At 36.8% G+C, this 8,361-nt stretch overlaps 1 long non-coding RNA gene across 1 annotated transcript; it reads left to right on the plus strand.

The window, feature by feature from the left end:
• Window positions 1–605: 605 nt before the first annotated feature.
• LOC121016261 (uncharacterized) lies at window positions 606–5,801 on the plus strand. The gene is made up of 2 exons (XR_005784192.1): window positions 606–1,035; window positions 4,559–5,801. It is a non-coding gene; the product is annotated as an uncharacterized LOC121016261 (long non-coding RNA).
• The last annotated feature ends 2,560 nt before the right edge of the window (window positions 5,802–8,361 follow it).

Consider the following 8,361-nt stretch of genomic DNA (forward strand, 5'->3'; position numbering starts at 1 on the left):
ATAAGTGGAATTCTTGAGTCAAAAGATACCAACAGTTTTAAAAATCTTTATGCTTATTGACAATTATTGGGCAAATTTTTTTCTAATTTTTTTAATGTTTATTTATTTTTGAGACAGAGACAGAGCATGAGCAGGGGAGGGGCAGAGAGAGAGGGAGACACAGAATCTGAAACAGGCTCCAGGATCCGAGCTGTCAGCACAGAGCCCGACACGGGGCTCAATCCCACGAACTGTGAGATCATAACCTGAGCCGAAGTCGGACGCCCAACTGACTCAGCCACCCAGGCGCCCCAGCAAATTTTTAAATCTATTTGAACACCAGTTTCTTAAATCATGAAATGTAAATAAGACACACCTGGAAAGATTGTTAAAAGTACTAGAAACAAAAGATCTCAAAAATAACTATTTACTACAAAGATTTTCTCATTTTTACTAAAGTGTGGATTTGTTCCTGGGGAAAATAATTATCAATATCCTGGATGAATTTTATTTTTCTGATTTCTAAATAAGATAATTGTCATTGTCAATGATGAAAACTATCTATGATTAGTACACTATGGTCAGGGTACAAATATTTACAACCACCAACAGCACCAGGCTCTTTCCACATATTTCCTCCTGTATCTCCACCTGCAATGGCTCATGTAACTTTGTGTGGCAGTGCTGATATCACAATATATAGACAAAGAAATCAAGGCTCCAAGATGAAGTAACTCACCCTAAGTCTCCCAGTTAAAAGGCAGCTTTACCCCACTTGAAGCTCATGTTTCTCCACGTGCTATGATATTAATCATGCACTGTGTGATGAGAAAGAGATTGTTCAAATAGGTCATAACAGGCTTCATCTTTAAAATGGCATCTGAATTAAGTCATGCCAAGATGAGGAAAAAAATCCAAAGGAGAACAAACACCAAGAACTAAAACCTTATAGTGGAAAATTACATTGATTCACTGAATAGCTGCCTTGTGGCAGCCACTGTCCCAGGTGAAAGATGTAGATTAAAAAGTCTCGATCAGCAAGAAGTTCATAAGCAGGTAAGACAGACAAGTAAGCAAAATTATCGTATCGATGTGATAACTACTATGTTTGAATTATGCCCAGGATGTCATAAGACTTGAAGGACAGATACCTAACCCAGTGTAAGAAAAGGAGCTACCCAGGCTGCAACTTGCAGGATGAGTAAATATACACTAAGCAGAAAAGCATTCAAGTGAGAGCATTTTATGCAGAGAAAGTGGTACATACAAAGTTGTGAAGGTGAAATAGACCACGACCCATCCTCCAAGGTGCTACAGGTTCAGAATTTCTGGAGCCCACATGGGTTTAAAGAGATAGCATAAAATGATGCTGGAATGCTACCAGAGCCAGACCACAGTGGTTCTTTTTTGCTATGGCAGAGGCTTGAACTTTATCTTGAAAATGACTCGTTCCTTTATGGATATTGCTAAATCCTTTGTTAGAATTGCTTCTGCAACAATGGTGCCAATAACAGTAACTGATGCCTAACATTCATGCTTTATATTAATAATCTAATTCTTAAAACAATGCTATGAGATAAATATCATTATTATTATGTGCCAATCATTGTGTTAGTCTCTACTGATAGAACAGTGAGCACAAATGTCATAGATATTAAATAGAGAAAGTTATATTCAGATTTGCATTTTAAATGATCATTTTATCAGGCATTTGGAGGATGACATTGAAAAGGCTACCTGGCAAGTTGAAACCGGTTATAAAATATCTACTGTATGCAGACAAGATATTATGAAGACTGGATTTAAGGCAGAAGAGGTAGAACTGAAAAAGAGGGAATAGATTTGAGAGCTACTTAAAAGCACGCCATGGTTACCAATTAGAAATGGAAGATCAGGTGACAGGAAGAATCTGGGATGTCAACCAGGTTCTGGCTTTCGCTTCTGGGTGGAGGTAATCCTCTTCTCTGAAATGGACAAAACAAGAGGAAGAACAGATTTTATACAGGAAGGTCATCTCTTCAGACTAGAAATGCAGATTTCAGAGTCATAGTTTAAAGGCAGTATATCCACAGACATGGATATGAATGAAATCACGAATATAGGAAAAGCAAGAGGAGAAGAGGGATGATAATGAACTCTAACAACAGTTTAAGAAGCTATGGATAAATCATTAGGAGTGCTGGTATATGTATGGCAGAGATCTAAAGCTGAGAGGCAACAATGTATATTTGGAGTTATCTACATGTAAATGGAAGTTGAACCTGTATGTGAAAATAAACTCCCTAAAAGAAAGATTATCAATTGAGTAGGGGAGGATAAAGATGAAATCAAGGAAGGTATCTACCTATACTCTGTATGTACAGAAGACCTTCCTAATGAAGATATGATAGTCTTCCAGAATATAAGAAAATATAAAAAGAACATTTCAAAGGGCAGAATATGGCTTTGGGTTGATCTAATTATACTCTCAGCCTCCCTTATTTCCTTCCAGATCATATCACCCAAAAGCAAGAGAGCCAGCTCTAGCCAAATGCCACAACCTTGACCTTGGAAAAGCATGAAAATAACTGATGGGCATGAAGAATCAAATGCCTAGTCTTCTAACCAAAAATCGCTAACCAACTATAGACTCCATTTCTAGGCTCATCTAAATTTCTAGCCTAAATACCCATTTCTTTATATTCCTTTTGATATGCAAAGCAACTAGCTAAAGATTTTAATTGACATTTTCAAGAACAAGTCATTGAATCTCACTTGAAGTCTTCAAATTGAACTGATATGTGGAAAATTAATCCTGTGGAAACTAGAAAAGCTGTTTTACATGTGACATGCAGAAAAGACAATCTCAGCTTCACTTCGGCTGAGGGGGGGAAAAAAACTTTTTCTATCATAAGTTTCTCCAATTTAAGGAGAGATAATGGGTTGGAAACAGTTTTCACAATTGCTTCTAATGCTATTATTGCCTGAGAAATAATACACCAAGACACTCCTGGCTGTTAGATATGCTTTGTTAATATACTATTCTAAAGTGAAAATGTTTAGGGTTCATCAATTATAAAGGAATAAACTTCTACCTTGTTGATGGTGAAACCAAATATACTTTAGATAGATAGATAGATAGATAGATAGATAGAGATAGAGATATGTAGATATATATATCTATATATATACATATATTTTGTTATATACATACATATTCACATATATATAAACAATACTTATGCTGTATAAACAATCTTTTTTCTCTACTTTAGAGCAGAAGTACTGTATGGAGATAGTAATCAACTGTAATTATTGCTTTTGAAAACTCAAGCTTTAAAACCCACAAAATACTTTAAAAATAAATGCAGGAAGCTTCATAAAATACATTTTCTCAATTCAACAAAGAAAAAAAAATCAAACCAGTTAGGACACTCAAGTGTTATTTGCAGCAATCATGATAAGTCAATTTGGGCTTAAACCATGATTGTTATAAACACTCACAAAACATATTATTTACCAGATGGCAATCTTACTCAAGCAAACATATAAAACTTATGTTTCATTATTATCAAATAAGGATGAACTTGCCACTGGGATAACCTCCAGTAGTTAAACAAACACATCTCCGCAAAATGAGTGCCATGGTTTCTATCATTGGATAAGTATATAGAGTAAAGGAACCATCTTAATATTTAGCAGGACAAGCTTATATTCAAGAACCAAAGCATACAGCTAAAAACATACACATGAAAGATGTCATATTCATGTCTGTGCTTAGACTTGTGTTTTCAGTTTCTTAGCAAAATGTTATTGCATTTTAGTATTTAGAAAAGGAACAGTCTGAAATTATGACCTAAGCTAAAACATCTGTATTGAATAATTATTAGTTGATATTATGCAATGTATAAAGCAATCCTAAGACTTTCTTGTTACTGCCCCCTCCACCAAATACAATATCAGAATCTATCAGACTCTAACTCTGGTGGAATGCACACTGTAAGAGTTGTACTAGGCACCTGGGTGGCTCAGCAGGTTAAGGGTCTGACTCTTGATTTCGGCTCAGGTCAGGATCTCATGGTTCATGAGTTAGAGCCCCTGTCAGGCTCTGCACTGACATTAGAGTCTGCTTGGGATTCTCTCTCTCTCTCTCTCTCTCTCTCTCTCTCTCTCTCTCTCTCTCTCTCCCTCTCCTTCCCTCCCTCCCTCTCCATGTCTCTCTGCCCTTCCCCTGTGTGCTCTCTCAAAATAAATAAATAAAACCTTAAAAATAAAGAGTTGTACTTTATGAGTTATAATATCACAGACTAATGGCAGGATACTAAAGGTCTGTTTGTGATGAATACCAGATTATTATATCAGTGTGTGTGTCTGTGTGTGTGTGTGTGTGTGTGTGTGTGTGTGTGTGTGCGCACGCGCGCATGCACACAAGTGTGTCTGTGCTCACACACATGCACTAGTCTGGTTGAAAAGTGATCCTTTTTGTAACTGAAAATCATATAAATTTTAAAATAGTTTCAAAATTAGTTTTTTATTGTGCTACAATGAAAATGAAATGAGGATTGAAAGCTTCCTTTGCTTATGTGTTTCTTGGTCACAGGCAATACTCTCAAACAAGCTGTTACTCAGAAACTCCATTGTAATATGAGGCGGACACTCCTTGAACTTATACAAGCATGGTGAAAGTTCAGAGGTATTAGGACATAGGGAGCCATGGAAATAGAGACCATGGACAAAAACTGAGACCACAGACAGAAATATCAGGACTCTGAAACAGAAGTGATGGATCTTTCATCCCCTCATTAGGTCTGCAAGGCCAAAACCCAAGCACTATGGAATGACCGACTGTAGAGCATTTATACCCAACAGGACAATAAAAAAAGTCCAGATTGTCCACCCACCCACCCTTACTCTGCTACCTCACTGGTTGCAATACCTTGTGCTGAAAAATCCTGAGTTAGTGGCTATAGCAGAAGTTGGTAAACTGTCTGCTTTTTGAATACAAACACAGCTCTTCCACATGAAGATAACATAAGTAAAGAAACAAATTCTGGGTTTTGACAAGTTAAATGGCTATCTGAAATTAGAAAAGTGTTCTGAAGATTTTCCTCTTCCCCACACTGTTCTCTAAAACTAATAGGTAAGGGCAGGGACTTCTCATTGGATTGCATCAAGGCGAAAGACAATGTCTCTCCATAGAGGAGTAAGCAGGCACTTCACCTGGCAGAACATTTCACCATTGAAGGAAAGATTGCCTTTAGATTCCAACTTCCTTGAGGGTCGAGTCTCTTTCTCTGTTACTTTCTGAATGGCACCTAAAACACTGAGGACTTTCAAAGAATATTGGTTTGTGACAGACAAAATGGATCACTTACACTGTACATCAGTACCAAAAACTTTAATGCACTCAAACAAGGTCATTTCATCGTTACCAAGGAGCCAAAGAAAAGAAAACTAGAGAGAGAGAACCTTTTTGACAGTTGTTCCTTTACAAGTACTCTACTAACATGGACCAAGATTGAACGATGAGTCCAGAAAAAAACAACAACAGAGTATGTGATGTGCTCACAACCTCTAATACCCTGATAAATTTACTTGGGGTATATTCTTCTTTATAAGATCTATTAGGCGCATTTCTAGCTACTTAGAAAAAAGGTAAATGACCCAGGCAGGACATGTGGCATCACAACCAAAGACCAATTTTTAAGTGGCTATTTTATATACATAATTGAAATGTATACTACTGTTGGTCTTTCTTCTTTCCCCTCTATTTAACTGCTGGTGCAAATATTTATAAAACTGATAACACAATTGTAGCACCTAATAAAGACTTCTATTATTCATTGGTATTATAAACATATTTCCTTTATATAATTAGTGTAGCTTCATTACAAAACCATTTGGAAAGCCATCTCCCATAATTCCTCCACCCTAATACAGTTCTTCTCAGTTCTTCTCTCTTTCCGAAGGTGATGAATATGTCACATGAGAAAATAGTTTTTAGCCCTCACTTACCAGCCTACCAGCAGTCACAAAGCCACTCTCCTTCTAGTAACAGGGCAATAGAAAATTCTCTTTGAGATAAACACCAGAAGATCGGTTTTTAATAATGAGCCATCTTCATATAATTGCCCAATGAGTGCAATCATTTTGATAATTCTAACTGAATTTTCTCAATTGCAAAGACTGATATTTCTTATCAAAATGAAAAAAAATCATTTTATGGCTACAGAGAAGGAGAAATTGAACTTCTTTCCCTACACACTTTACTCCCTTGTGGACAGAAGGGATACAGTGAACAGTGTTTCTCTCTGTTAATATGGCTTGAATTGCTGTAGTACATTTGAACAGGCTCTCTCCAGAAGACCGCTGGGAAATATCATCTATATACATTGTGCCACCCATTCTCATATACATCCCTCAGTGCCCCTGGTTAATAATGTGATATTTCCCTAGATAATGAAAGGCACAGAACCATGACCCTTTTAAGCAGAAGGATGGCATGACAATGTAAGTTCTGATCTGCCATGAAGGTAGGATACAGTAGCCTTTCCTCTGCTGCAAATTCAACTATGTACGTGGTTAGCCTCTGTTAGTCAAAATCTCAATGCCATCTCTGAACTTTGCCAGGTGATTCTCTGCTGGTATTGAAACTGTCAGTGCTCTGAAGAGTCTGAGTGTGGGGGGTTCTTTGATATTTCCTATCTCCATCAGTGAAAGAGGAACAGCACATGGGAATAAGAGTACAAGGATCCAGACTCTAACTTCATAGCAGGCCACCTTCTCTTGCCAAACCTCAACTTCCTCATCTGAGAAGGGGGTTGGGGGGTGGAATACTAATGCTCATTTCCTGAGGTTGTCATAGGAATCTGAGACAATGTAGCCTTAAGTATTGTATACATTCTTGAGGATAGTGTACACTTCTATTATTGAGAATATAATTATGATTTATTAGTGTTAGCACACCAGGTTAGGGCTATTGTTTTTTTGGCATGTTTAGAACTAGAAAAATCAGAAGATAATTCCTATTGATCTCATAACAAGTACAGAAATATAAAGCTGAAAAAACAGCCACTTATAATTAAGTGGTTCTGTTCTCTCTAATTTTTAGAGTACAATACAATATTGTAACTCTTTACTTTTATTAACTGCCAAAATCAATCTCAGAACCCATTTTCCCAATACTCTGGAATAAAAAGGACAGGATTTTTTTCCTTAGACACACAGATGCAGTTTCATCTACATGCATGCATTTCAGAGGCATTATTTAAGCCATAGTGCATACAATGAACAAACTGTAATCATAACTTTGTCCCAACTCAATTACAAAATGAACTCATAACTTAGAGCCCCGCAATAAATATCTATTTCCAATTTTAGGCTGATCATTAAATATGGTTCACACTAGGAATCTGTTAAATGAAAGAATGTTAAAATTCACTTGCATCACTTAGAGCATATTGATTCTGATGACTATTAATCCACATAAAGCAAGTGGTACATCAACAGAGACAACAGCATTTCAGGAAAATTCCACTCAACTCTCATAAATTGCTATGTTCCCTTCAGTTCTATACATTCTCTGTCTCTTTCTCTCCTCACTCTGTTAACCTTTTGTCAGTGGTACCCCTTCTTTTCCTCCAAATCCTACTCCCGGGAAAGAAGGAGAATAAATCATTCTTACACAGATATACTTAGTGATAAGGCTTCAAAAATTATAAGCCCCAGGAGCAATTGCTTTATCAATCTAGTAAAACTATCCTTTACATAGCAACTCCTGAAAACACATATATATACCTGTTTTGAGATGCTGGGAACTCTGTTATTTTAAATGAGTCATTTGTTCTTTAAAATTATTCTTCTTGGGGTGCCTGGGTGGCTCAGTCAGTTAAGCGTCCGACTTTGGCTCAGGTCATGATCTCATGGTTCGTGAATTCGAGCCCCATGTTGGGCTCAGAGCCTGGAGCCTGCTTCAAATTCTGTGCGTGTCTCTCTCTGCCCCTCCCCTGCTTGTGCTCTTTCTCTCTCTGTCTCTCAAAAATAAACAAACATTAAAAATTTAAAAAAAAATTCTTCTTTATCTCTGAAATAAGAAGACTGAACTATATGGAATTCCTAATATTCAACTACCTTTTAAATCTAAAAAAAAAAAAAATGGCAATTTGATATGGTTCAATTCAGTAGATTTGAAGTCAGAAACACAAATACTTTGATAGGCTGGGTGGGTGGCATAAATGTGTCAAGAAGTTGGTTGCAAAAAACTAGGCAGTATTGGAGTCTACAGGAACCTGAAAAACACATGCCTCATTTGAAGAGATTTAGACTTGAAAACAAACAAAATCATTATGGCAGTCAAATTAAGCAATGCCAAGGTAAAAGCTGGTGAACTACCAGTTTGTGAGT

This window comes from Herpailurus yagouaroundi, unplaced genomic scaffold, assembly GCF_014898765.1.
Source record: "Herpailurus yagouaroundi ecotype Mexico unplaced genomic scaffold, PumYag 210, whole genome shotgun sequence".
NCBI classification, from domain to species: Eukaryota; Metazoa; Chordata; class Mammalia; order Carnivora; family Felidae; genus Herpailurus; species Herpailurus yagouaroundi.